The sequence below is a fragment of the Orcinus orca genome, chromosome 2, assembly GCF_937001465.1.
Source record: "Orcinus orca chromosome 2, mOrcOrc1.1, whole genome shotgun sequence".
Lineage (NCBI taxonomy): Eukaryota > Metazoa > Chordata > Mammalia > Artiodactyla > Delphinidae > Orcinus > Orcinus orca.
In genome coordinates this window covers 72399213-72416636 of record NC_064560.1, presented here as the reverse complement: position 1 = coordinate 72416636, position 17424 = coordinate 72399213, and the positions used below count along the sequence as shown (strand labels likewise).

At 38.7% G+C, this 17424-nt stretch overlaps 1 long non-coding RNA gene across 1 annotated transcript in view; it reads right to left on the bottom strand.

Annotated features, from left to right (window-relative positions):
- Positions 1 to 575: 575 nt before the first annotated feature.
- Positions 576 to 17424, bottom strand: part of LOC125963421 (uncharacterized) — a 134992-nt gene continuing 118143 nt past the window's right edge. The window contains exons 2-3 of the long non-coding RNA XR_007475384.1: positions 14355 to 14398; positions 576 to 703 (exon numbers count right to left, since the gene is read on the bottom strand). This is a non-coding gene — a long non-coding RNA (uncharacterized LOC125963421). The remainder of the gene's footprint in view (positions 704 to 14354; positions 14399 to 17424) is intronic.

The following is a 17424-nucleotide window of genomic DNA, read 5'->3' as shown; positions in this document are numbered from 1 at the left end:
AAAAAGAATAAAGTATCTAGGAATAAACCTACATAATGAGACAAAAGACCTGTTTGAAGAAAATTATAAGACACTGATGAAAGAAATTAAAGGTGATACCAACAGATGGAGAGATATACAATGTTCTTGGATTGGAAGAATCAATATTGTGAAAATGACTCTACTACCCAAAGCAATCTACAGATTCAATGCAATCCCTATCAAAATACCACTGGCATTTTTCACAGAACTAGAACAAAAATTTTCACAATTTGTATGGAAACACAAAATACCCAGAATAGCCAAAGCAATCTTGAGAACAAAAAATGGATCTGGAGGAATCAGGCTCCCTGACTTCAGACTATACTACAAAGCTACAGTAATCAAGACAGTGTGGTACTGGCACAAAACAGAAATATAGATCAATGGAACATGATAGAAAGCCCAGAGATAAACCCACACACATATGGTCACCTTGTCTTTGATAAAGGCGGCAAGAACATACAGTGGAGAAAAGACAGCCTCTTCAATAAGTGGTGCTGGGAAAACTGGACAGGTACATGTGAAAGTACGAAATTAGAACACTCCATAACACCATACACAAAAGTAAACTCAAAATGGATTAAAGACCTAAATGTAAGGCCAGACACTATCAAACGCTTAGAGGAAAACATAGGCAGAACACTCTATGATATAAATCACAGCAAGATCCTTTTTGACCCACCTCCTAGAGAAATGGAAAAAATATCTATATATATAAATAAATGGAACCTAATGAAACTTCAAGGCTTTTGCACAGCAAAGGAAACCATAAACAAGACCAAAAGACAACCCTTAGAATGGGAGAAAATATTTGCAAATGAAGCAACTGACAAAGGACTAATCTCCAAAATTTACAAGCAGCTCATGCAGCTCAATATCAAAGAAACAAACAACCCAATCCAAAAATGAGCAGAAGACCTAAATAGACATTTCTCCAAAGGAGATATACAGATTTCCAACAAACACATGAAAGAAAGCTCAACATCATTAATCATTAGAGAAATGCAAATCAAAACTACAATGAGATATCATCTCACACCAGTCACAATGGTCATTATCAAAAAATCTAGAAACAATAAATGCTGGAGAGGGTGTGGAGAAAAGGGAACACTCTTGCACTGTTGGTGGGAATGTAAATTGATACAGCCACTATGGAGAACAGTATAGATGTTCCTTAAAAAACTAAAAATAGAACTACCATCGACCCAGCAATCTCACTACTGGGCATATACCCTGAGAAAACCATAATTCAAAAAGAGTCATGTACCAAAATATTCATTGCAGCTCTATTTACAATAACCAGGACATGGAAGCAACCTAAGTGTCCATCAACAGATGAATGGATAAATAAGATGTGGCACATAGATACAATGGAATATTACTCAGCCATAAAAAGAAATGAAATTGAGTTATTTGTAGTGAAGTGGATGGATCTAGAGTCTGTCATACAGAGTGAAGTAAGTCAGAAAGAGAAAAACAAATACTGTATGCTAACACATATATATGGAATCTAAGGGAAAAAAAAGGTCATGAAGAACCTAGGTGCAAGATGGGAATAAAGACACCAACCTACTAGAGAATGGACTTGAGGATATGGGGAGGGGGAAGGGTAAACTGTGACAAAGTGAGAGAGTGGCATGGACATATATACACTACCAAACATCAAATAGATAGCTAGTGGGAAGCAGCCGCATAGCATAGGGAGATCAGCTCAGTGGTTTGTGACCACCTAGAGTGGTGGGGTATGGAGGGTGGAAGGAAGGGAGATGCAAGAGGGAAGAGATATGGGAACATATATATATGTATAATTGATTCATTTTGTTATAAAGCAGAAACTAACACACCATTGTAAAGCAATTATACTCCAATAAAGATGTTAAAAAAAGAAAACAAACAGTAAGTAAGAAGATATGACATGAAAGTATCTATGAGAAAAAAAAAAGTTATGTGTAATATAAAAAAGACATATTTGTAATTATGGCCTAATTCACTTTTTCTCCTAATCCAACTAGAAAGACATACATTTACTCAGGACCTTTTCTTTCTGTGATAGTACAGCTGGCTGCCTTTTCAGTAATTTATTTTAAAACCTGGTTGTTGCCCAGTGCAGGAATTTTGAGCTAGGTGGGCATGCCTGACAAGAAATGAATGATTAATCATATCATTCAGCTATCTGTAATTTAAAAACAAACAAACAAACAAAAAACATATTTGATTCCTGAGCAAGAAACCAGGAAGAAACTTTTTTTACCAAGCAGCAAAGAACACAGATGCCTCTACAAGGTTAAGGCAGTTAAATAGAGAGATATATGTTTTAACGGAGTTGCGCTTTAAAATTACTTCTAATTTATCCACTTACTAGACATGTATTGAGGTAAAATGATCAGCAGTAATGTGCTGCAGAAAGATATATACTTTTTTAATTGTAGCCAAGAGGAAAAAAACAGCATGGAATAACTTAATCATTGCTAATTATAATATCACTGAGGTAATTACAATAGATTTTGATTGTCTCATTTTCACACCAGAGGAGGGCACAATGCTGGCGTTTCTCTTAATACATATTTGTTTTTAGAGAAGAGCTGACAATTACACTAATTGTAGTCACAGCATGAAACTTTGTTTTTTTAAAAAAATTTGTCTACATGTCGCATGGAGTAAACGCGCCCTTTCTGTTTGGTTAGGTGCAAATTAAAGACACATTAATTGCCTTGTTTTTTGTGGTAAGAGATCTCTGCATTGTTGCAAGCATTACCAATTTTACAGGAGCAAAATCCATTTCGAAGTCCTCAACATCTCAAGAAAGTGTCCCGCTGCTTAAATGAGTCACTTTTATGAAAGCTTTGGAAGACAGCCCGTTCACTTCACCGGAAGCCACATGATCCTTAAATTCACCACTTGCATTCAGGAAGGTGAGGGAAAATCCTGATAAGAAAAATGCCAATGAAAGGTGAATTTTTAGATGCATCTTGTTCTACTGCTGCAAAAAAACATTTGAGTATGAACTGTATCTGTGTGTACAGGTACGTCTATGAGGAACTGCCTGATAAAGTCAGGCACCTGATAGGGGCACCTGAAAGTCTGACCTTAAACAGAATAGAGGAGAGGAAATGAAAGTTGCCAGACTTGCAAGTGTCATCAGGATTGGTGTCTGGTCAGTTGGTTGGTTCTTCTTGCCCACCTGTGGACTGCAGTCCAGGCAATGCAGTCTACATTGCATCCTCTCCTTGGTAATAAGAAAGCAATCTTAGAACTGTGCTTTTCCCCTGTACTTTGTAAGATGCCTTATGCATGTTTTCCTGCATTGACCTGTCCAATAAGCTGTAACTGAACGGCTGGCCATTTCCATTACCACCACCACCCCCGCTTTTATTACCATCTTGCCAAAACTAACAGAGGAAGAGGTACTGCTAGCCAGCTGGAACAAAAGAGAAAAGGCAAAACTTGGATTGGGTGTCTGGACAGTCACTAGGGTTCCTAGAATGCAGTAGGTATTATTGACCCTGTTGACACTTTATTGTTTCAAAAAACTCTATTTAAAAAATCCACATCCAACATCTTTCGAGTGATGAGAGGTACTCAAAGAGGTACTACACAGAGAAGTAAACTCAACCATATAGAATGCTCAAATTGTCTTATGCTGCAGTGGATCTTACCAGGCAGGTAATCAAAGCAGCAGTCACATAAAGAACCGTAGCATATAGGCTGCATAACTGGAGTAAAATTATACATTAGAGAGAAGAATATATTAATTTATTACACAATAAGTAAATACTATAAAACCCTGTGGGTTTTGGGGGTTAATAGAAATATATTTGACATATAAATAATGCTGTGTAAGTTTAAGATGTGCAACATGTTGATTTGATACATTTATATATTTCAATATGGTTGCCATTGTAGCATTAGCTGGCACCTCTATTACCTCACATAATTATCATTTCTTTTTTGGGGGGTGGGAATAATTAAGTTCTGGTCTTGCAACTTTGATATTTATAATACAATATTCTTGTCTATAATCACTATACTGTGCTTTAGATCTATGGGACTTATTTATCTATTAGTTGCAAGTTTGTACCCTTAAAAAAATATTTCTCTTATCCTCCCACCCTCATCCCCTAGGAACCACCATTCTACTCTCTGTTTTTATGACTTTGGCTTTCATAGATTCCACATATAAGTGATATCATATAGTATTTGTCTTTGTCTGACTTATCTAACAGCATAGTGTCTTCAAGTTCCAACCATGGCAAGCATTTCTTCTTTCTCATAGCTGAATGATATTTTTATATATATATATATATATATATATATATATATATCAGTATATATATATCACATATTCTTTTTTTTAATATCTTTATTGGAGTATAATTGCTTTAGTTTAGTTGTGTGTTAGTTTCTGCTCTATAACAAAGTGAATCAATTATACATATATCCCCATATCTCCTCCCTCTTGCCATTCATTCATTGAAGAGCACCGAATGTTTCATATGGTACAGAGCATCGTATCTTTGTTATTGTGAATAATGTCCCAATAAACATGGGAGTGCATAGGTCTCCTCACTACCCTGTTTTTATTTCCTTTGGGTATATCCCACAAGTAGAATTGCTGGATCATATGGTAGTTCTCTATATAATTTTTTGAGGAACCTCCATGTTGTTTTCCATAGTGGCTAAACCAATTTACATTCTCACCAACAGTATACAAGGGTTTCCTTTTCTCCACATACTCACCAATACTTATTATCTCTTATTCTATTGATGATAGCCATTCTAACAGGTCTGAGGGGATATCTTATTGTGGTTTTGATTTGTATTTCCCTGATGATTAGTGATGTTGAGAATCTTCTCATGTACCTGTTGGCCATCTGGTTGTATTTTTTGTAAAAAAATGTCTATTTAGCTCCTTTGCCCATTTTTAAAATTGGACTGTTTATTTTTTTGTTATTGAATTGTATGAGTTTCTTATATATATATTAGATATTAACCCCTCATCTTATGTATGTTTCTCAAATATTTTCTCCCATTCTGTAGGTTACATTTTAGTTTGTTGATTGTTTCTTTTGCTGTGCAGAAGCCTTTAAGTTTGATGTGGTCCCACCTGTTGATTTTTGCTTTTGTCATTTGTACTTTTGGTGTAATATCCAAAAAATATCAAGACCAATGTTGAGGAGATTTTCCTCCATGTTTTCTTATAGGAGTTTTAAGGTATCATGTCTTATGTTTAAGTCTTTGGTCCATTATGAGTTAATTTTTGTGAATGGGATAAAATACAGGTCCAAGTTTATTTTTCTGCATGTGTTTATCTGGTTTTCTCAACACCATGTGTTGAAAAGACTATATTTTTTCCATTGGATGTCCTTAGCTCTCTTGCCAGATATTAGTTGATGTGGGGGTTTATTTCTGTGCTGTCTATTCTGTTCCATTGGTCTATGTATCTATTTTTACGGCAGTGCCATACTGGTTTTTCTTTTGTTTTTTTGTTTTTTTTTTTTGCGGTACGTGGGCCTCTCACTGCTGTGGCCTCTCCCATTGCAGAGCACAGGCTCCGGACGCACAGGCTCAGCGGCCATGGCTCATGGGCCTAGCCGCTCCGCGGCATGTGGGATCTTCCCAGACTGGGGCACGAACCCATGTCCCCTGCATCGGCAGGCAGACTCTCAACCACTGTGCCACCAGGGAAGCCCCATACTGTTTTATTATTGCTTTGTAGTATAGTTTGAAATCAGGAAGTTTGATGCTTTGTTCTTCTTTCTGATGATTGCTTTGGATATTTGGGGTATTTTGTGGTTCTATACAAATTTTAGGATTTTTTTTTTTTCCTGTGGAAATGCCATTGGAATTTTCATAAGGATTGCTTTAAGTCTATAGATTGCTTTGGGAGTATGAACAGTTAAACAATATTAATTCTTCCAATCCATGAACTCAAGGTATCTTTCCATTTGTATGTGTCTTCAATTTCTTTCAAAAAAGACTTGGGGGGAGACCTTCAAGGTGACAGAGAAGAAAGATGTGGAGATCACCTTCCTCCCCACAAATACATCAGAAATACATCTACATGTGGAACAACCCCTACAGAACACCTACTGAACCATGGAAGAAGACCTCAGACTTCCCAAAAGGCAAGAAACTCCCAGCATACCTGGGTAGGGCAAAAGAAAAAACACAGACAAAAGAATAGGGACAAGACCTGCACCTCTGGGAGTGAGCTGTGAAGGAGGAAATGTTTCCACACACTAGGAAGCCCCTTCACTGGTGGAGACGGGGGTGGGTGGGTGAAGGGAAATCTTCTGAGCCACAGAGGAGAGCACAGCAACAGGGGTGCAGAGGGCAAAGCAGAGAGATTCCCACACAGAGGATTGGTGCCAACCAGCACTCACCATCCCAAGAGGCTTGTCTGCTCACTTGCCAGGGCGGGTGGGGGCTGGGAACTGAGGCTCGGGCTTCAGAGGTCAGATCCCAGGGAGAGGACTGAGGTTGGCTGCATAAACACAGCATGAAGGGGGCCAGTGCACCACAGCTAGCCAGGAAGGAGTCCTGGAAAAAGTCTGGACATGCCTAAGAGGCCAGAGACCATTGTTTCGGGTTGCATGAGGAGAGGGAATTCAGAGCACCACCTAAATGAGCTCCAGAGATGGGCGTGAGCCACGGCTATCAGTGTGGACACCAGAGACGGGCATGAAACACTAAGGCTGCTACTGCAGCCACCAAAAGCTTGTGTGCAAGCACAGGTCACTTTCAACACCTCCCCTCCGGGGAGCATGTGCAGCCCACAGTTGCCAGGGTTCTGTGATCCAGGGACAAATTCCCCGGGAGAACACATGGCTCGCGTCAGCCTGTTGCAATGGCATGCTAGCCTCTGCCGCCGCAGGCTCACCCTGCATTCCATACCCCTCCCTCCCCCTGACCTGAGTGAGCCAGAGACCCCTAATCAGCTGCTACTTTAACCAGGTCCTATCTGGGCAGGAACAGATGCCATCAGGCAACCAACTCACAGAGGCAGAGCCAAATCCAAAGCTGAACTCCAGGAGCTGTGCGAACGAAGAAGAGAAAGGGAAATTTCTCCCAACAGCCTCAGAAGCAGCAGATTATGTCTCCACAATCAACTTGACATACCCTGCAACTGTGGAATACCTGAATAGACAATGAATCATACCAAAATTGAGGCAGTGGATTATGGGAGCAACTGTAAACTTGGGGTTTCCTTTCTGCATCTAATTTGTTCCTGGCTTTATGTTTATATTAGTTTAGTATTTAGAGTTTATTACCATTGGTAGATTTGTTTATTGATTTGGGTGCTCTATTCTTCCTTTTTTTAAAATATATAGATATGTATATTTTTTTCCTTTTTCTTTTTTTGTGAGTGTGTATGTGTATGCTTCTTTGTGTTATTTTGTCTGTATAGCTTTGCTTGTACTATTTGTCCTAAGGTTCTGTCTGTCTGTGTTTTGAATTTTTTTTTGTGTATAGTTTTTAGAGCTTGTTATCATAGGCGTATTTGTTTTTTTCTTTGGTTGTTCTCCTTTCGTTCTTTTTTCTCCTTTTTTTATTAGTTTAACTTTTTAACTTTTAATAATAATTTTTTATTTTAATAACCTTCCTACCTTCCTTCCTTCCTTCCTTTCTTCCTTTCTTTCTTCCTTCCTTCCTTCCTTCCTTCCTTCCTTTCTTCCTTTCTTTTTCTTCCTTTCTTCCTTTCTTCCTTTCTTCCTTTCTTCCTTTCTTTCTTTCTTTCTTTCTTTCTTTCTTTCTTTCTTTCTTTCTTTCTTTCCTTATGAGCAGTGTGGGTGATGGGGTCTTGGTGCTCCGGCCAGGTGTCAGACCTGTGCTTCTGAGATGGGAGAGCCGGGTTCAGGACATTGGTCTGGCAGAGACCTCCCAGCTCTACATAATATCAAATGAAGAAAGCACTCCTAGATGGCGGAAGAGTAAGATGTGATCACCTTCCTACCCACAGATACACCAGAAACACATCTACAGGTGGAACAACTCCTACAGAACACCTACTGAACGCTGGCAGAAGACCTCAGACCTCCCAAAAGGCAAGAAACTCCCCACGTACATGGGTAGGGAAAAAGAAAAAAAGAAAAAACAGAGACAAAAGAATAGGGACGGCACGTGCACCAGTGGGAGGGAGCTGTGAAGGAGGAAAGATTTCCACACACTAGGAAGCCCCTTCGTGGGCGGAGACTGCGGGTGGCGGAGTAGGGGAGCTTCGGCACTATGGAGGAGAGCGCAGCAACAGGGGTGCGGAGGGCAAAGCGGGGAGATTCCCGCACAGAGGATCAGTGCTGACCGGCACTCACCAGCCAGAGAGGCTTGTCTGCTCACCCACCGGGGCGGGCGGGGCTGCAAGCTGAGGCTCGGGCTTTGGTTGGAGCGCAGGGAGAGGACTGGGGTTGGCAGCATGAACACAGCCTGAAGGCGTTAGTGCACCACGGCTAGCTGGAAGGGAGTCCGGGAAAAGGTCTGGAGCTGCCGAAGAGGCAAGAGACTTTTTCTTCCCTCTTTGTTTCTTGGTGCGCAAGGAGAGGGGATTAAGAGTGCTGCTTAAAGGAGCTCCAGAGACAGGCACTAGCCGCGGCTAAAAGCGGGGACCCCAGAGACAGGCATGAGACGCTAAGGCTGCTGCTGCCGCCACCAAGAAGCCTGTGTGCGAGCACAGGTCACTATCCACACCTCCCTTCTGGGGAGCCTGTGCAGCTCGCCACTGCCAGGTTCCCAGGATCTAGGGACAACTTCCCCAGGAGAATGCATGGCGAGGCTCAGGCTGGTGCAACGTCACACCGGCCTCTGCCGCCACTTTCTCCCCCTGGCCTGAGTGAGCCAGAGCCCCTGAATCAGCGGCTCCTTTAACCCCGTCCTGTCTGAGCAAAAAACAGACGCCCTCCGGCGACCTACACGCAGAGGCAGGGCCAAATCCAAAGCTGAGCCCCTGTGAGCTGTGAGAACAAAGAAGAGAAAGGGAAATCTCTCCCAGCAGCCTCAGAAGCAGCAGATTAAAGCTCCACAATCAACTTGATGTACCCTGCATCTGTGGAATACATGAATAGACAACGAATCATCCTAAATTGAGGAGGTGGACTTTGAGAGCAAGATTTATGATTTTTTTACCCTTTTCCTCTTTTTGTGAGTTTGTATGTATATGCTTCTGTATGAGATTTTTTCTGTATAGCTTTGATTCCACCATTTGTCCTAGGGTTCTATCCGTCCGTTTTTTTTTTCTTAATAATTAATTTTAATAACTATATTTTATTTTACTTTATCTTCTTTCTTTCTTTCTTTCTTTCTTTCTTTCTTTCTTTCTTTCTTTCTTTCTTTCTTTCTTTCTTTCTTTCCTTCCTTCCTTCCTTCCTTCCTTCCTTCCCTCCTTTAGACAACAAATCATCCCAAATTGAGGAGGTGGACTTTGAGAGCAAGATTTTTGATTTTTTCCCCTTTTCCTCTTTTTGTGAGTGTGTATGTATATGCTTCTGTATGAGATTTTGTCTGTATAGCTTTGCTTCCACCACTTGTCCTAAGGTTCTACCAGTACGTTTTTTTTTCTTTCTTAATTATTTTTTAATTTAATAACTTTATTATATTTTACTTTATTTTATTTTACTTTATCTTCTTTCTTTCTGTCTTTTTTTCCTTCCTTCCCTCCTTCCTTCCTGCCTTCCTTCCTCCCACCATCCCTCCCTTCCTCTGTCCTTTCTTTCTTTCCTTCTTTTGTTCTTTCTTCCTTCCTTCCTTCCTTCCTTTCTTTCTTTCTTTCTTTCTTTCTTTCTTTCTTTCTTTCTTTCTTTCTTTCTTTCTTTCTTTCTTTCTTTCTTTCTTTCTTTCTTTCTTTCTTCCTTTCTTTCTTCCTACTTCTACTAATTCTTTCTCTCTACTTTTGCTAACTTTTATCCTGAGCCGTGTGGATGAAAGGCTCTTGGTGCTGCAGCCAGGAGTCAGTGCTGTGCCGCTGAGGTGGGAGAGCCAACTTCAGGACACTGGTCAACAAGAGACCTCCTAGCTCCACATAATATCAAATGGCGAAAATCTCCCAGAGACCTCCATCTTAACACCAGCACCCAGCTTCACTCAACGACCAGCAAGCTACAGTGCTGGACAACCTATGCCAAACAACTAGCAAAACAGGAACACAACCCCACCCATTAGCAGAGACGCTGCCTAAAATCATAAGTCCACAGACACCCCAAAACACACCACCAGACATGGACCTGCCCACCAGAGAGACAAGATCCAGCCTCATCCACCAGAACACAGGCACTAGTCCCCTCCACCAGGAAGCCTAAACAACCCCTTAAACCAACCTTAGCCACTGGGGACAGACAACAAAAACAACGGGAACTACGAACCTGCAGCCTGCGAAAAGGAGACCCCAAACACAGTAAGATAAGCAAAATGAGAAGATAGGAAAACACACTGTAGATGAAGGAGCAAGATGAAAACCCACAAGACCTAACAAATGAAAAGGAAATAGGCAGTCTACCTGAAAAATAGTTCAGAATAATGATAGTAAAGATGATCCAAAATCTTGGAAATAGAATAGACAAAATGCAAGAAACATTCAACAAGGACCTAGAGGATCTAAAGATGAAACAAACAACGATGAACAACACAATAAATAAAATGAAAAATTCTCTAGAAGGGATCAATAGCAGAATAACTGAGGCAGAAGAATGGAAAAGTGACCTGGAAGATAAAATAGTGGAAATAACTACTGCAGAGCAGAATAAAGAAAAAACAATGAAAAGAACTGAGGACAGTCTCAGAGACCTCTGGGACAACATTAAATGTACCAACGTTCGAATTATTGGGATTCCAGAAGAAGAAGAGAAAAAAAAAGGGACTGAGAAAATATTTGAAGAGATTATAGTTGAAAACTTCCCTAATATGGGAAAGGAAATAGTTAATCAAGACCAGGAAGCACTGAGAGTGCCAAACAGGATAAATCCAAGGAGAAACATGCCAAGATACATATTACTCAAACTATCAAAAATTAAATACAAAGAAAACATATTAAAAGCAGCAAGGGAAAAACAACAAATAACACACAAGGGAATCCCCATAAGGTGAACAGCTAATCTTTCAGCAGAAACTCTGCAAGCCAGAAGGGAGTGGCAGGACATATTTAAAGTGATGAAGGAGAAAAACCTACAACCAAGATTACTCTACCCAGCAAGGATCGCATTCAGGTTTGACGGAGAAATTAAAACCTTTACAGACAAGCAAAAGCTGAGAGAGTTCAGCACCATCAAACCAGCTTTACAACAAATGCTAAAGGAATTTCTCTAGGCAAGAAACACAAGAGAAGGAAAAGACCTACAATAACGAACACAAATCAATTTAGAAAATGGGAATAGAAACATACATATCAATAATTACCTTAAATGTAAATGGACTAAATGCTCCCACCAAAAGACACAGATTAGCTGAATGGATGCAAAAACAAGACCTGTATATATGCTGTCTACAAGAGACCCACTTCAGACCTAGAGACACATACAGACTGAAAGTAAGGGGATGGAAAAAGATATTCCATGCAAATGGAAACCAAAAGAAAGCTGGAGTAGCAATTCTCATATCAGGCAAAATAGACTTTAAAATAAAGACTATTAGAAGAGACAAAGAAGGGCACTACATAATGATCAAGGAATTGTTCCAAGAAGAAGATATAACAATTGTAAATATTTATGCACCCAACATAGGAGCACCTCAATACATAAGGCAAATACTAAAAGCCATAAAAGGGGAAATCGGTAGTAACACATACATAGCAAGGGAACTTTAACACCCCACTTTCACCAATGGACAGATCATCCAAAATGAAAATAAATAAGGAAACACAAGCTTAAATGATACATTAAACAAGATGGACTTAATTGATATTTATAGGACACTCCATCCAAAAACAACAGAATATACATTTTTCTCAAGTGCTCATGGAACATTCTCCAGGATAGATCATATCTTGGGTCACAAATCAGGCCTTGGTAAATTCAAGAAAATTGAAATTGTATCAAGTATTTTTTCTGACAACAATGCTATGAGACTAGATATCAATTACAGGAAAAGATCTGTAAAAAATACAAACACATGGAGGCTAAACAATACCCTACTTAATAACGAAGTGATCATTGCAGAAATCAAAGAGGAAATACAAAAATACCTAGAAACAAATGACAATGGAGACACAACGACCCAGAACCTATGGGATGAAGCAAAAGCAGTTCTAAGAGGGAAGTTTATAGCAACACAAGCCCACCTTAAGAAACAGAAAACATCTCGAATAAACAACCTAGCCTTGCACCTAAAGTAATTAGAGAAAGAAGAACAATAAAAAATAAAAGTTAGCAGAAGGAAAGAAATCATAAAAATCAGATCAGAAATAAATGAAAAAGAAATGAAGGAAATGATAGCAAAGATCTATAAAACTAAAAGCTTGTTCTTTGAGAAGATAAACAAAATTGATAAGCCATTAGCCAGACTCATCAAGAACAAAAGGGAGAAGACTCAAATAAACAGAATTAGAAATAAAAAGAAGTAATAACTGACACTACAGAAATACAAAGGATCATGAGAGATTACTACAAGTTAATTACTTGGATTACTATATTCCAATATAATGGACAACCTGGAAGAAATTCTTAGAAAAGCACAACCTTCTGAGACTGAACCAGGAAGAAATAGAAAATATAAACAGACCAATTACAAGCACTGAAATTGAGACTGGAATTAAAAGTCTTCCAACAAACAATAGTCCATGACCAGATGGCTTCACAGGTGAATTCTATCAAACATTCAGAGAAGAGCTAACACCTATCCTTCTCAAACTCTTCCAAAATATAGTAGAAGGGGAAACACTCCCAAACTCAATCTATGGGGCCATCATCACACTGATACCAAAACCAGACAAAGATGTCACAAAGAAAGAATACTACAGGCCAATATCACTGATGAACTTAGATGCAAAAATCCTCAACAAAATACTAACAAACAGAATCCAACAGCACATTAAAAGGATCATACACCATGATCAAGTGGGGTTTATCTGAGGAATGCAAGGATTCTTCAATAGACGGAAATCAATCACCGTGATGCACCATATTAACAAATTGAAGAAGAAAAATCATATGATCATCTCAGTAGATGCAGAGAAAGCTTTCGACAATGTTCAACACCCATTTATGATAAAAACCCTCCAGAAAGTAGGTATAGCGAGAACTTACCTCAACATGTAAATATGACATATATGGCAAACCCACAGCCAAACTCAACCTCAATGGTGAAAAACTGAAACCATTTTCACCGAGATCAGGAACAAGACAACGTTGCCCACTCTCACCACTATCATTCAACACAATTTTGGAAATTTTAGCCAGAGCAATCAGAGAAGAAAAAGAAATAGATGGAATCCAATCAGAAAAGAAGTAAAGCTGTCACTCTTTGCAGATGACATGATACTATACATAGGGAATCCTAAAGATGCCAACAGAAAACTACTAGAGCTAATCAATGAATTTGGTAGAGTAGCAGGATACAAAATTAATGCACAGAAATCTCTTACATTCCTATACACTCATGATGCAAAACCTGAAAGAGAAATTAAGGAAACCCTCCCATTTATCATTGCAAAAAGAACAATAAAATACCTAGGAATAAATCTACCTACATAGACTAAAGAACTGTATGCAGCAAACTATGACACTGATGAAAGAAATTAAAGATGATACAAACAGATGGAGAGTTATATCATGTTCTTGGATTGGAATAATCAATATTGAGAAAATGACTACACTACCCAAGGCAATCTACAGATTCATTGCAAGCCCTATCAAACTACCAATGGCATTTTTCACAGAACAAGAACAAAAAAATTCAGTTTGAAATTATTAAACACAAAAGACCCCGAATAGCCTAGGCAATCTTGAGAATGAAAAATGGAGCTGGAGGAATCAGGCTCCTTGAATTCAAACTATACTACAGAGCTACAGTAAGCAGGACAGTATGGTACTGTCACAAAAACAGAAATATAGATCAATGGAACAGGATAGAAAGCCCAGAGATAAACCCACACACATATGGTCACCTTATCTTTGATAAAGGAGGCAAGAGTATACAGTGGAGAAAAGACAGCCTCTTCAATAAGTGGTGCTGGGGAAACTGGACAGCTACATGTAAAAGAATGAAATTAGAACACTCCCTAACACCATACACAAAAATAAACTCAAAATGGATTAAAGACCTGAATATAAGGCCAGACAGTATAAAACTCTTAGAGTAAAACATAGGCAGAACACTCTATGACAGAAATCACAGCAAGATCCTTTTTGACCCACCTCCTAGAGAAATGGAAATAAAAACAAAAATAAACAAATGGGACCTAATGAAGCTTAAAAGCTTTTGTACAGCAAAGGAAATCATAAACAAGACAAAAAGACAACCCTGAGAATGGGAGAAAATATTTGCAAATGAATCAACTGACACAGGATTAACCTCCAAAATTTACAAGCAGCCATGCAACTCAATATCAAAAAAACAAACAACCCAATCCAAAAATGGGCAGAAGACCTAAATAGACATTTCTCCAAAGAAGATATACAGATTGCCAACAATCACATGAAAGAGTGCTCAACATCACTAATCATTAGAGAAATGAAATTAAAACTACAATAAGGTATCATCTCACACTAGTCAGAATGCCATCATCAAAAAATCTACAAACAATAAATGCTGGAGAGACTGTGGAGAAAAGGGAACTGTCTTGCACTGTTGGTAGGAATGTAAATTGATACAGACTCTATGGAGAACAGTATGGAGGTTCCTTAGAAAACGACAAATAGAACTACCATACGACCCAGCAATCCCACTACTGGGCATATACCCTGAGAAAACTACAATTCAGAAAGAGTCATTTAACTCAGTGTTCATTGCAGCTCTATCTACAATAACCAGGAAATAGAAGCAACCTAAGTGTCCATCAACAGATGAATGGATAAAGATGTGGCACATATATACGATGGAATATTACTCAGCCATAAAAAGGAACAAAATTAAGTTATTTGTAGTGCTGTGGATGGACCTAGAGTCTGTCATACAGAGTGAAGTAAGTCAGAAAGAGAAAAACAAATACTGTATACTAACATATATATATATATATATGGAATCTAAAGAAAAAAAATCGTTCTGATGAACCTATGGGCAGGACAGGAATAAAGATGTAGAGGTAGAGAAGTAGAGAATGGACTTGAGGACACAGGGAAGGGTAAGGGTAAGCTGGGACAAAGTGAGAGAGTGGCATGGACTTATAAATACTACCAAATGTAAAATAGATAGCTAGTGGGAAGCAGTCACCTAGCACAGGGAGATCAGCTCAGTGATTTCTGACGATCTGGAGGGGTGGGATAGGGAAGGTGGGAAGGAGATGCAAGAGGGAGTAGATATGGAGATATATGTATATGAATAGCTGATTCACTTTGTTATAAAGCAGAACCTAACACAGCATTGTAAAGCAATTATACTCCAATAAAGATGTTAAAAAGGAAAAAGACTTGGGGGTATTTTTTGTACATAATTTTCACTTCATTTGTTAAATTTATTTTTGATGCTTGTGAATGGAATAGTTTTCTTCATTTCTTTTTCAGATGTTTCATTGTTAATGTACAGAAATGTAACTGATTTCTCTATGTTGATTTTATATCCTGCAAGTTTACTGAATTCATTGATTAGTTCCAACAGTTTTTTGTTTGGTCTTTGAGATTTTTTTATATGTAAAATCATATCATCTGCAAATAACAACAATTTTACTTCTTCCTTTACATTTATATGTCTTTTCTCTCTTTGTCTTGTCTGAGTTTTCTAGCTAGGACTTCCGGAACTTTATTAAATTAAGAGTGGAGAGAAGGAATCCTTTTCTTGTTCCTGATCTTTGGCGAAAAGCTTTTAACTTCCCAACATTGAGTTAGCTATGGGTTTATCATAGCTTATTATGTTGAAGTGTTTTCCTTTATACCCAATCTGATGAGGTATAAACTCTTGTTTTACTGTTTCAATTTTTTAATTTGTTTCTCTTGCTACGGAATAGAAAATCGCACATTAACTATGTCTAATGAGGTGGGCAAAGTGGACATTCTAGTCATCAACAGACAGTCAACACAAGACTGTTCAAACCAGTGACCCCTCTGGACATTTCTCAAAGTAGCAATTGACATTTCCAAGAATCCCCAAGCTTGTCCCCAGCTCTAGGTGATTTTACTTCTCTGCTACACCTCACACACTCAAGCCTTTACATACAATTCCCTTATCTCTATTCCTGCTATACAATTCCAGTCTCAAACCTCATGATTTCTCCATCAACTCTGCAACAAATCCTAATTAGCCTTTTTATTTTCCATTACACCAAAACCAATCCACTAGCATAGCATAGGCAGATTATCCATGTTCATAACATTTCTCTGCTCAGGAACTTTCAGTGACTGTCCATTGCCTGATAAATAAAATCTCTATTTCTGAGCATGGCCTACAAAATCATTTACTATTCTTTCCCCATTTACAAGCATAATGTGCTTATTCTAGTCAAGCTGGATACCTTGAGGAAGTACAGGGAGCATCCAAGAGCAAGAGATACTGGCATTAGGGAAATCAGCTTTCTTACCTGTTGCTGTGTTTGCTTTTGAACGCTTGGTTTTATTATATTTATAAATGATGGGGAAAATAATAGCCACCAAGAACCATATGAGACTGAAGTTCAGTGTAGATATTTACTTACCCCTGGTGCCTGGACATATGGTAAATATTTGGACCCCACTGCTTGGGCACAAGGGAGATGTTTGGTAAATTAGAGTAGTTATCATCACCATCACCATCATCATCATTATCTATAAATGTTTCTCTTGTTTTTCTATCTGCATATGTTTCATCTCTCAACCTAAAATGTCACTTCCTTATCCCAAAAAGATACTCAACCTACTAAAACACTGCCACTTCAAGGAAGTAAATTCTTTGTGTATCATCCTTCCCTGTACCTTTTTAAAATGTTCATCAAATGTTGCCTTTTATTTCATTCCTCAGATCAGCAGGCTCTGAGCCACACACTTAAGAATTCAAAGCTAGTAAGCTTCAGCCCTTTACACATCTGAAAAGCCAGAGCTCTCACTGAACTTGGACAAGAAACTAGAGAGTGTTCCTCTTCCTCAAGTCCCAGATCCAGACACCTGCAGTCTTGTTGAACATCCCTCTAGATTTTCCATTACACTCTCCTTCTCTTCATCCCTGAGACCACCTTCTCAGTTTAGGCACTGCTACAATAAAACTAGAAGGTGTGGTTAAAGCCAAAGAATAACAAGAATTCTTGGAACATATGGTCCTCCCAAGTTCAATGAATAGATTGTATAAAAATACAGACAACTA